At 45.4% G+C, this 12371-nt stretch overlaps 1 long non-coding RNA gene across 1 annotated transcript; it reads left to right on the top strand.

Moving 5' to 3' along the window:
* Positions 1-3717: 3717 nt before the first annotated feature.
* On the top strand, positions 3718-11294 carry LOC144325470 (uncharacterized). The gene is made up of 2 exons (XR_013390628.1): positions 3718-6897; positions 7204-11294. It is a non-coding gene; the product is annotated as an uncharacterized LOC144325470 (long non-coding RNA).
* Positions 11295-12371: the final 1077 nt, after the last annotated feature.

Genomic DNA, 12371 nt, shown 5'->3' with positions numbered 1-12371 from the left:
CTAATGCAGGCATAGGTAAACTTGGCCCTCCAGATGTTTTGAGACTACAATTCCCATCATCCCTGACCACTGGTCCTGTTAGCTAGGGGTGATGGGAGTCGTAGTCCCAAAACATCTGGAGGGCCGAGTTTGCCTATGCCTGTCCTAATGCAATACCAGAAATAAACCCAGCTTCCACTAATCACTGACAAAACTATCATTATGCTGACAGCACTAAACTTTTGTTTCTCCTTCCCATCAGATTCAAGCTACCGTCCAGCTACAATTAGGCACAAAATTAAATGACAGTAAGGCCAATTGAACCAACTGAATCCACCTAAGCATTTAGGAACTTCCATTGCTCCTGATCATTCAGAGGCACCTCATCATTAAGGTTCATAGAAGCTTGGGGTGCTCCTTAACTGCGCTAATCATGAGCCATGTTCACCCACCCAAGCCACTGCTTTTAGGGCCACCTGCTACCATCATCACCACTGCCATATCTCCATAGCCAACTGGTGCAAAAAAGCAGCTGGTGAGGCTTCTTCAGAGTCCCAAAAGCCTCAGATTGCTGCTAACATAGCATCAACATAATTTCAAAAAGCAAACTGGGAATTAGGTTGGGAGGTAGGTGCCCATCTCAAGTGGAAAGTGTCTTGTGCTGGTCTGGCTCCTGAATCTTGAGAAAAGTTGCAGTGACAAGGAGTGCCTTGCACCAATTTTACTGAATTTTGTACATCACCTTGAAACCTGTGTATGGAAGGAGGTTAAATAATGGCGACCATGATAAATTATTATTTTAATGGGTGCAAAGTCTGAGGCCCTTTCTTTCCAATTCAGATTGATTGGCTGTTGTAAATTACTTAATACCTCAAACCTAGGCCACAATTAGTGAAACTGTGCTTGAAAACTGTCTGGAAGTTTAAGCTGAAACGAAATGCAGTGATGGAGCATGTTACAGTGGCCCTCCAACATCTACATTAGCCACTATAATAATCCAAGCACAAAGGTGAATTTATTTACAAATTCATGAATGGTTTCAGCCCTACGTACTTTAGAGGCTCCTGTTCTTGATCCCAGGGCAATCACCATTGCGTTCCATGAAACCTCATTCCCTTGCAGACTTCCTTTCAAAACAGCATCCTTTCAAAACAGGCTAACTTTGAGAGCTGGATTTAGATAACCAGGGTAGCAGCTGTAAATGCAGTAGAGGTTGGCATGTTTTTGTGTATATATTTGTTATTGTATGCATGCATTTCCCCCCTTAAATTGTGACCTACATCAACAGAGAGGAAGCAGACTAGAAATCCTAATAATCCTTAACCCTGATTCCTCTTCTCACAGTAGTCAATAGCTAATATCTGATTTTGCTAGTGAATAATTGGGGACTAAATTCTAATTGACTTTATTAGAATTAGTCTTTGTTACAGATAATCAAAAGAAATGTTTTGGGGCCATCTAGTGGAGAACTACCACCTTACCAAATTATGTTATAACAGTATCATACCATATTATATTCACACCATAGCAACTGACAATATTCTTCACTTCCATGACTGACCATTTTAAATGTACATAATTTTGGCAGTTATGTCTATGGAATTTAATTAGTAATTTTGTTTTATTCAACAGCTTTTTAAGACTTATCACAGAATATGGTCCCTCCCTTTAATTTGTATACTGTATTAATTTATGTCAGCTTTTAGTATCTACAGTTCTTATGAGTTCAAAAGTAGCCTTTAGCTTACATTCTTCTGAGCAGACTACACAGAACTGGAAGCATAACACACTGGAACAGACTTCTCTATGTATTTAAATGCTGTCTATGCACTTCTTACAAGGTAGTCTACAGAGTTTTTGCCTATGATTTGTGCATAATACAAGAACATATTCCCCCATGTGAAAGAATTCATAAGCTAAATTTGACAAAAGGAAGTCAGTACTGCCTGTCACTAAGAGTATATGAAACAGAACCTTTTATCTCATTGAAAATATTAAATCTAGGAGCGTAACATCAGCATCAAGAGCATATGAGAAACTACTTATTTTCCGGTTTGGGGATGTGCAGTTTATGAGCTACTTATAAGAAATCTGTAGCCATCCAAAGCAGCTTTCAAATAGCCACAGCCTATACGTGAGTTTTCTTAAGCTGTGGAACTGGATTTTATGTCACAGACAAGGAACAAGAATATGATGGGGAAATTGCAAAAATGTAGTATGTGAATTTGGAGGGAGGGGCGGAGGGGGAGTCCAAACTCATGGTACACAGCACCTTCCCCAAACATGTGCCTGGAATTCTAAAAAGCATATGGAATCCATTACCTTGTTCCTTCAAAAAGCAAGGATTTTTCCATCTGCAAAATAAATGGGCATGAACTTACATGGACGGTTGGCCCTTCAGCCTATTTCTGTGTCTCCTGCAAGAGGCATAGCTCACCTAAGCAAAGCTACCTGAAACCCTTTTAAATGCTAAGGCAAAGAGTTAAACCTAGGTCTGTTTGTATGCCAAGTTGTCTGGATCCCAACTCTGGTTGCTTGTTTGTTTAATATATGGTATATCTATGGCAATAGAACAATTATTTTGAGAATAGTTTGTGTTTTCATCAACAGCCATGTTACTTTGGCCTTGTAAGGAAGGGCACAAAAGCTACAAACCTGCAAGCAAGAAGGTCCTGGTTGGGGGCTGGCAGAAAAGAAATGGGGTGCTCCATGTCTCCAGCAACCTGCTGCATTTCTGTGCTAGGAGTGGAGGAGCTGGCTTTTCTCTTCTGGAAGCCCACTTGCTTTCTGTGCTGGGCACAGAGGAGCAGTATTTCCTCTGCCAGCCCACACATTCACTTGGGTGCAATTTCATGCACTCACCTGTATGCAGTTCTTTGTCTCCTATGGCGACCAGGCAGGCACTTAAATATAAGGCTGGTGTTGCTTAAGTGCTACAATCAGCACACATTTTTAAAGTTTTTTTTAGATGATACGTGTTTCTTGTTTTGGCAGTGTCTTAAAAAACGGTGCCAACAGATGGAATTCATTACAACTACGGTACTCCCTGAGCTACAACTGTCCTAGTTATAACTCATCAGAAATTATCCATCAGGCTGGAATGGATTCGCTTTGCTTTCCTGTTATCCTTAATAAAAGCAGACATCAGCTTCACTTCAGATTAAGAACTTTATTTTAAGGTTTCAAAGTACCGAGCAAACACTGGCCTTACTCCAGATGAATACATCAGGTTTAAAACATCATTGTTCGCTGTGTTTCATCATAGCGATCAGCACAAATGGAGCGAATACGCAGCTCGGATACAAGATACGGAAACAAGCATGTCACTTCAGAATGAGAGATTTCTACAAAATTACAGGAAAGATCCAACGGTACTTTTACATGCTTTTACACAGCGAAGCCTACCACTTCAGGGAGCGGTGGCATCTGGCAGGGCTCAATGGGAAGAGGAAGGCTACTCTTCTTATGCAGCAGTCACTGTATACAATGCTTTTTTTCTAAAAGAAAAATGTTTAGCGGTACTCTCATATTCCTACTCATATTGAAATACTGACTCTCAACGAGGCCAAACATAGATTCACAGAATGTTTAGAGGTATGTGTACCCCCAGAGGAAAAAAAAACACTGACTGTATCAACACCACTTGCCCCATGGAACAGAGGCAAATTCATCCTAAGAGGCAGAACCAGGGAGATGTCCAAAAAATGCAACTCCAAGGCGACTAGATGTTATCACCCATTGGCCCTCGGGAGTGTTTGAATCCACTACTCAAAAAGGTGCAAGGGAGGACTTTTGTCACACAACGGGAAGCCCGCTTGCTCCAAAGGAGACCAAAGGACGAGAGAGTGGATCTTGAGCAGCCCGATCCCAACTGCATATCTACTCAAACAGAGCCACCGGCTGCCTTCAATGGGGCTCACTCCCCAGGACTGCGGTCTTACTCCCGAGTAAGCCCGCGCCCCGACTTCACGCACGCTTACGCACAACCCAACGTTCCCTGGGGTGGGTGTGTTTAGCGAGCCCGGGTTCCCAAGCAACAGGCGCACCGGCGGGCCCAAGGCCACGACGGGGCCGCCCAGAGAGGCGCTCCCTTCTCAGCAGGAGCAAGCCCTGCCTCAAAATGCAACCCGCGTCGGGCGGGAAGGGCAGGCCTCCCCGCTCAGAGTCAGCTCCCCGGGGCCGAGGCTTCTTTAGCCCAAACGCGCGGAACAGCGCATGCTCGAGAATAAACACGGGTCGGGATTCGAAGGAACGTGTGAACGGCGGCATAACGCGAGTGTGGGCGCGAAGGGCAGCCGCTCGCGCGCCTCAGCTCCGGCCAAGGCCTCGCTCGCCAGCTCGCCCCGTCTCCTGCCTCTGCCCTCATGCAGGGAGCCTCGGCTTCCCGCCGGCTCCATTTCCCTCAGGCGGAGCCCCCCTCAGCGCCAGATCCCCGGAAGGCCTCTCCCGTCCCCGCTTTTCCCCGACAGGAAATCCTGGCTGGGTTGGGCGCTTGAAGGGAGCGGAGGGAGCCGCGGTAAGCGCCGGGTTCCGGGGGAAGTGGAATTATTTTTTACCAGCGAAGAAGAGATCAACTTCCACATCCGGTAACAAGGGCCCTATACAAAAAGGCGCAGACTGACCTGGAAAAGCTTGGCCGGCCCGGCCATTGGAGGTGGGGGGAAAGGAAGGGAAGAGGAAGGGAGCAGGCCTCGCTTACCGTGCTGCCCGCGCCCGGCCGCCGCCGCCCACGAGCACGACGAGCAGGGGCGCCCAAGGCCGCCGCCGCTTCTCATAGGCGCCCAAAAGCCCCACAAAAAAGTCCCCGCGCGCGCTCGGCGGAAGGACACAGGCGGCCGCTCTGGCGAGGAGTGAGGCGAGCGAGGAAGGAGGAGAGGCCCGAGGGGGCGGGGGAGCCAGCGCGGAGGACCCGCTTTGGCCGCGCTGAGGCGCCTCTCCTGAGGAATACCCTCCCCTTGTGGAAACGGGGAGGGGGCCGCGCCCCCGAGCTTGCGAACCGGAGGGGGCGCTTTCGCCCTCATCGGGGCGCGGGATTATTTTACCGCACAAACGGTCGGTGGACAAAAGAGGGGGGGAGCGGCGGAGGGATACGGCCGTCGGAGGAGGCGCACGGCGCACGCGCAGAGCCCGGAAGAAGGGAGGGGGAGACGAGGCGAGAAAGGGAGCCGCCATCTTCTGCCGTTGGGGGTTTTCTTTTCCCGCCTGAACGGCGGAGGGGGTGGGGACGGGTTCAGTAGTGGAGGCGTGTTTAGGCTCCTCAACAGGCGCTTCACTGAGGGCGTTAGGTCTTTTTCAGCTCTAGGATAGTAAGTCAAGAGGTGCCAGCGAGGAGTATTAATGTTCAGGTTGGCAGTCCCATGCCACCTACCTAGGAGTAGCTTCGTAGGTCTTCCTTCTGAGCAGACACGTGTAGGAGTGGGCCGTGAATTCGCAGTGAGATCCTGTGCAAACCTTAATATGTTTCAGTGTGTTTCGTTTCCAGGGCAACGTATGAGAGAGTGCAAAATTTAAAAAAGCAAGCTTGTGGCTGTATGTTGCTCGGTGCAGTATGGCTTACTCGCAAGTAGGTCTGCATAGGATTGTAGGTGGAAGAAAGCCGCTTCATAAACTTAAATTAGAAAATAAGTAGGGTAGCTCTGTTGGGCAGTGTGCGCAGCCATGCATTTCAAGCAAAGCACACACACCCAAAAAAAAAACATGGGAAAAGTTTATACACACACACACACACTGTGAAATTCCCAATACCTTTAATAACTTGCCAGAATTCTTCGACGGAGGCTGGAGTGTGCTTTGGATGTATGGTGTGTGCACAGCCTTATTGTAATTAGGGGAAATCCAAAAAAGGAATAGTGGGGTAATACCATTACTAAATGTAAAGGTACCCCTGCCCGTACGGGCCAGTCTTGACAGACTCTAGGGTTGTGCGCCCATCTCACTCGAGGCCAGGGGCCAGCGCTGTCCGGAGACACTTCCGGGTCACGTGGCCAGCGTGACATCGCTGCTCTGGCGAGCCAGAGCCGCACACGGAAACGCCGTTTACCTTCCCGCTAGTAAGCGGTCCCTATATATCTACTAGCACCCAGGAGTACAACTGCTAGGTTGGCAGGCGCTGGGACCGAACAACAGGAGCGCACCCCGCCGCGGGGATTCGAACCGCTGACCTTTCGATCGGCAAGCCCTAGGCGCTGAGGCTTTTACCCACAGCGCCACCCGTCCCACAATAGCATTACTAGGACCCCACAAAATGAGCAATCTTCATCAAGCCTGGTGAATGGGGTGGGGAGCATTGTATGTGTGTTTTATGAAGAAGCCATGTGCTGTCAATTCACTGCAATCACTGTACTCTGGGCAGCTCAGAACAAACCATGTTTCAAAATATATTGTAAATTTAATAAAATATACTTTGTATTTAGTAAGTTTCCTATAAGATTCAGAGTGTTTTATGTTGGCCACATGACAGCTTCCACTGTGCCTTGTAACAGCAGAATATTACTGCAGGGTCAGTAGTGAATGCAGGCTGCAAGCCAAGTGCAGACAGACTCCCAGAAATGAGGAGCCTTTCTACTCCTTTCTGATCTCAGTGTATCTGCTGGTATCTTGATTCCAGGCCTATGAACATGTTTTTGTGAAGTGATTCTTGCAGTACCATCAGCAAAGCTGTGCTTTCATTGTTCATCCACTGAAACTAACCTGATGCTGTTTTGTGAAAAAAACAGGTGGTTACCACACAAACTCTGCCCCCACATTTGTCCTGTTCTTCTAGTCCTCTCTTGCCCTACATTTCCACTTGCAAACCAGATCCTTATTTGTGTCTGATGTAGGACCTTAAGTCTGAAACCCTGCATTTTGATGAACAGGTTGCTGAATGGAATGGACTTTTAATCCAAATGGTATCTTCTGTTGCAGTAGCTAGTGCAGGTAAAAATAATACTGCTTTCAGAGGTTTAGCTGTTCTCAGATAGACCCAAACCATTATGTGATATGGCATGGTAATGTCAGTTTCAAGGATTCAGGCAGAGATCCAGAGATTGAAGGCTATGTAGGGGAATCTTTATTAAGGCAGGCATGAGTATATCCATGTGAGTTACAACAATGCAGATGCTTGTTTATCCCAACCAACTACAGTTTTGGTGATGTAGCTGCATTATTTGATGCAATTCATTAATAAGGCTGTACCAAGTATACAGGTTACATTACTGATTAGTACTCTCTTTTTCCCTTTAGAGATAACAAAACAATGGAACAATTTGAAGATCACCTATCTCTTTTACACAAAAAAGGTGTATCATTCAGCATGGGCCATCAAAGACACAATCTGCAAACCAACTAACTAGTCAGCATACAAATCTATGAATTCTGAGTAACCGGATGAAGCTGCTGCTGTGCAAAAATGTACTTCATTGCTCAGTAGAAAAACACACATTAGAAATAATGGAAATACCTGATTTACTGTATCATAGAGGTTGTAGAGCCATGATCACTGGGGGAAAGTTACTGGAGTTGAAAGCAGAAGAGAGCTTGAGTGATGGGGATTGAAGCAGTGACTACAGAGGCTTACAAACCTGTCTCTGTTTTCTGTGATTATGAAAAATGAAACATAAAAAGTTATGTTTATCATGGCTGTACAGATAAGAGCCAATCCAAAAAATGAGTGTGCACTAAAAAAGATTCTGACTACAGTCGTATCCTGGTTGCCGAACGCCTTGGTACTTGTACATTTTGGCTCCCAAACAATTGAAAACTGGAAGTGAGAATTCCGGTTTTCGAATGATTTCGAAAACTGAACATCCAGTGTGGCTTCTGATTGGCTGCAGGACACTCCTGCAGCCAATTGGGAGCTGTGCCTTGGTTTTCAAACCATTCTGGGAGTTGAATGGACTCCCAGAACGCATTCTGTTCAAAAACCAAGGTACGACTATTGTGAGTTGGTAACTGGGACATAGTTGCAGCAGTGCAGTTTTATCATCAGTCTTCCCGCAAGAAATTAACAATTATCAACAAAAAACAAGAATGATGAATGTGCAGGATGGTCTGCACTCAGAAGCTGATGGATCCAGTTGAGTTCCAGACAGCTTGGGGAGATTTTCCAGCTGACAAGACAGCTGTTTCTTTTGAAGCCTTGGCCAACTTGTGAAATATCCAAAAGGCTCTCCTGCTTCATAGAGCCTGCTTGGCTCTTTGGTATACTCCAGAGTTCAGAGCCATGAAACAAGTTGGAAGACTGCTTAAACGCAAGTGGAGGAAAACTCCATTTGAATGCAGTTGAACACTGCTGAGGGCTTATTATCAAGCCTACTCCTTGTCAGTGAAGGCAGCAAAGAAGCAATACTTTACTGCCACCATTGCATCCTCACTATGCTGTCTGACAAAGCTTTTCCAGATAGTACAGGGCCTTTTACAGTATGGCCTGAGAATCCAAGTTACTGTATTTTTAATGCTGTAAATTTAATAAATAATAGAAAAAGACAATAGATGGGTTAACAGCCAAAGGCCTGGTTAAGAGGAATGTTTTTGCCTGGTGCCTAAAGATCAGTAACAAAGATGAGCCTCCCTGGGGAGAGCTTTCCACACACAAGGAGCCACCACATTATTGTCAATTGCAAAACCACTATAGGAAGAAAATATTGTGAGTAAATCAGAACTGTAACTGGCATGAGAAAAGGTATCTTACTGTGAAGATTTTTTCAGGGCAGGGGTAGGTAACCGGTAGCCCTCCGGATGTTACTAGATTACCATTTTAATCCCTGATCCTTGCTGACTGGGGCTAATGGGAGTTTGAATCCAACTATGGAGAACCACAAGTGTCTTATACCTGCATCAGGGATTTGACTTGTTAAATATTGGTAAGTAAGTAAGTAAATTGAGCTTGAGGAATAAAAGTTCTAAACATCAGTGTTTTAGAGACTGGCAGAAAATCTTAATTTGTGGAAAAGATTCACTTTAAATGGATTAGTATTTCAAGCTTTCCTAATGGTTCCTTTTCCTGAAAACTCCCTACAAGCATAAAATTTGCTGGTAGTCTAACTCTTTCCAATTCTGTCTTTGGGAACAAATGTTTTTGGGAAGTAGTGAAAAACTCATTCTCAACTTCCTTACTTCAACCGTATCTCTCTTTTACTATTTAGCTTCTGTTTTTTGTTTTTTCTAAAGCAAGCAAAAAGCAATAGAAAGTACTTTCAGAGTACCATTAAATTACCAGTATGTTACCTGATATGATGGGTGCGGGTGGTGCTGTGGATTAAACCACAGAGCCTAGGGCTTGCCGATCAGAAAGTCGGCGGTTCGAATCCCCGCGACGAGGTGAGCTCCCGTTGCTCGGTCCCTGCTCCTCCCAAACTAGCAGTTCGAAAGCACGTCAAAGTGCAAGTAGATAAATAGGTAGCATTCCGGCGGGAAGGTAAATGGCGTTTTTGTGCACTGCTCTGGTTCGCCAGAAGCGGCTTAGTCATGCTGGGCACATGACCAGGAAGCTGTACGCCAGCTCCCTTGGCCTTTAAAGCGAGATGAGCGCTGCAACCCCAGAGTCGTCCACGACTGGACCTAACAGTCAGGGGTCCCTTTACCTGATATGATACCCTGTATGCCATTCTTTCTCCATGAGCTATCCTGTTAATGAGTTTTATTGCGATTTTTGTCTTCCAAGGAGCCCAGGGTGTCACATGATCTTTCTCTTCTCCACTTATCCTGTGAGGTAGGCTTGGCCCAAGGTAATCTAGTAAGCATCATGGTTAAGTAGGATTTGGGTTCTGTCTAACACTATCCATTATATTAGCGGTGAAAGAACTGAGAGGGCAGGTCTGGAGAGGGAGGTGGAAAGAGATAGGTTCTACCCACACACTAATGGGTGTAAATTTCTCACCTGGTTTCATATACACATTAAATGTGAAATGACAACAACGTGCCATAAGTAAATTTGCAGGGGCTGTTTCATGGGGCATCAGTGTCAAGGAACAGATTTCATTGCCTAGATAAGATAGCTCTTTCAAATGCAGTGTAGATCTTGCAGACACCTGCCAAACATCGAAGGGACAGTTTGGTATTGTTTCTTCAACTTCATTGTTCCTGCAGATATTTCTGCAAATGGAACAAGTGTTTCTGGTATTGGAAACTATGGGTAGTTGGGTGCAGGACAAAATGTTTGTTCGTAGATTTGAAGATTTGTTCTCCAATTACTGGTGCTTCTCCTAACCTGGCCAAATGGAACTAATACTGTACAATAAGGGAGCTTCTGCTTGACAATAGAATTACTGATTCCTAAACAAGATTAGCTGTAAATTATAAAAGATTGATTACATTAAAAACTATGGGCTTGACAGTCTTGAGTAGCTTTTTTAAAAATCAGGGTGGGATAAACAACATCTTTGCAGCCATTTATCTCATTTATTTATTTTTTCCTTTGAAGCACTTGATCCTATTATTTATTAGACTTCTTGGTCACTTGCTACAAAGATCTCCAAATGAATTACAACACATTTAAAAACAAAAATATATTTTCCCATTAACAGATCCGTATAAATCACATTCAGTTCATTACGTGCACAAACACAAAATCCCATAACAGCAATTTGAAGCTTTGACAACACACTGTTAGCAAAATATCCCATTTTTCAGGTTTTTATTGATGGTGTTTATTGGAATTGATTTTAGTCAGGCATGGGCAACCTCGGCCCTCCAGATGTTTTGGGACTACAGTTCCCATCATCCCTGACCACTGGTCCTGTTAGCTAGGGATCATGGGAGTTGTAGTCCTAAAATGTCTGGAGGGCCGAGGTTGCCTATGCCTGGTTTTAGTATTTCTGTTGTGTTTGTAAGTTGCTTTGAATCATTTTTATTAGTAATGCGACTGGTAAACATTTCTCTAGTTGTTACACTTATTTTAATATTTTCCCGAGCACTTTATGTTTGTTTTAACCTGCGATGTAGCTTGCCAAATCTAGATAATGCCATCCAGTTTTTTATACTGCTGCAGAGTGCCAGTTATTTGAATAACACTATGCATGCCATAGGGACGCAGGTGGCGCAGTGGTGTAAACCACTGAGACTCTTGGGCTTGCCAATCAGAAGGTTGGTGGTTCGAGTCCCAGCTCCTGCCAACCTAGCAGTTCGAAAACACGCCCAAAAGTGCAAGTAGATAAATAGGTACCACTCTGGCGGGAAGGTAAACGGCGTTTCCGTGTGTTGCTCTGGTTTCGGTGTTCCGTTGCACCAGAAGCGGCTTAATCATGCCAGCCACATGACCCGGGAAAACTGTCTGCGGACAAACGCTGGCTCCCTCGGCCTGTAAAGCGAGATAATAATAATAATAATAATAATAAATGTTATTTATATCCCACCCTCCCCAGCCTTAGCCAGGCTCAGGGCGGCTAACAACAATAAAACAGTACAAAAGTACAACATAAACAACACTCTAAAATCATTCATTCTAAAATTAATTAATTCAAGCCACTGGCAGCCATTGGGCCAGAGCTCCGCGAAGATTGCCGAAGGAGGGAGTCAGGCTGTGCCCTTGCCAAAGGCCTGGTGGAACAGCTCTGTCTTGCAGGCCCTGCGGAAAGATGTCAAGTCCCGCAGGGCCCTGGTCTCTTGTGACAGAGTGTTCCACCAGATCGGAGCCACAGCCGAAAAGGCCCTGGCTCTCGTTGAGGCTAGCCTAACTTCTCTGTGGCCTGGGACCTTCAAGATGTTTTTATTTGAAGACCGTAAGTTTCTCTGTGGGGCATACCAGGAGAGGCGGTCCCGTAGGTACGAGGGTCCTAAGCCATATAGGGCTTTAAAGGTTAAAACCAGCACCTTAAACCTGATCCTGTACTCCACCGGGAGCCAGTGCAGCTGGTATAGCACCGGGTGAATGTGATCTCGCAGCGAAGACCTTGTAAGGAGTCTCGCTGCAGCATTCTGCACCCGCTGGAGTTTCTGGGTCAGTCTCAAGGGCAGCCCCACGTAGAGCGAGTTACAATAATCCAGTCTGGAGGTGACCGTCGCGTGGATCACAGTGGCTAGGTCAGGGCAAGAGAGGTAAGGAGCCAACTGCTTAGCTTGGCGGAGATGGAAAAATGCCGCCTTTGTTATGAGCTCCGCAACCCCAGAGTTGTCTGCGACTAAACTGGACTTAACTGTTAGGGGTCCTTTACCTTTTTTATCTTTATGCATGCCATATCTGTATTAGGCATGCTACAGATTGATCACTTGTTTTATAACTGCTGTTTTATAATACCATGGAGCATCCTGTGTGGTAACATTTCATAAGGAGAAAAGAATCCATAATGTGCTTTGCTGCTGCTTGTATAAGCAAGACTGGTGCGTTTTTATCTGATAAAACCTGAACGTAGTTTCTCGTTCCGGTTTTACTTTCACAGTATGAATAATTATGGAAATATTTGACAAAGCTGGTA

The sequence above is a fragment of the Podarcis muralis genome, chromosome 14 (assembly GCF_964188315.1).
Source record: "Podarcis muralis chromosome 14, rPodMur119.hap1.1, whole genome shotgun sequence".
NCBI lineage: Eukaryota > Metazoa > Chordata > Lepidosauria > Squamata > Lacertidae > Podarcis > Podarcis muralis.
The sequence above is the reverse complement of the archived record's forward strand: the minus strand, read 5'-3'. Positions and strand labels throughout refer to the sequence as shown.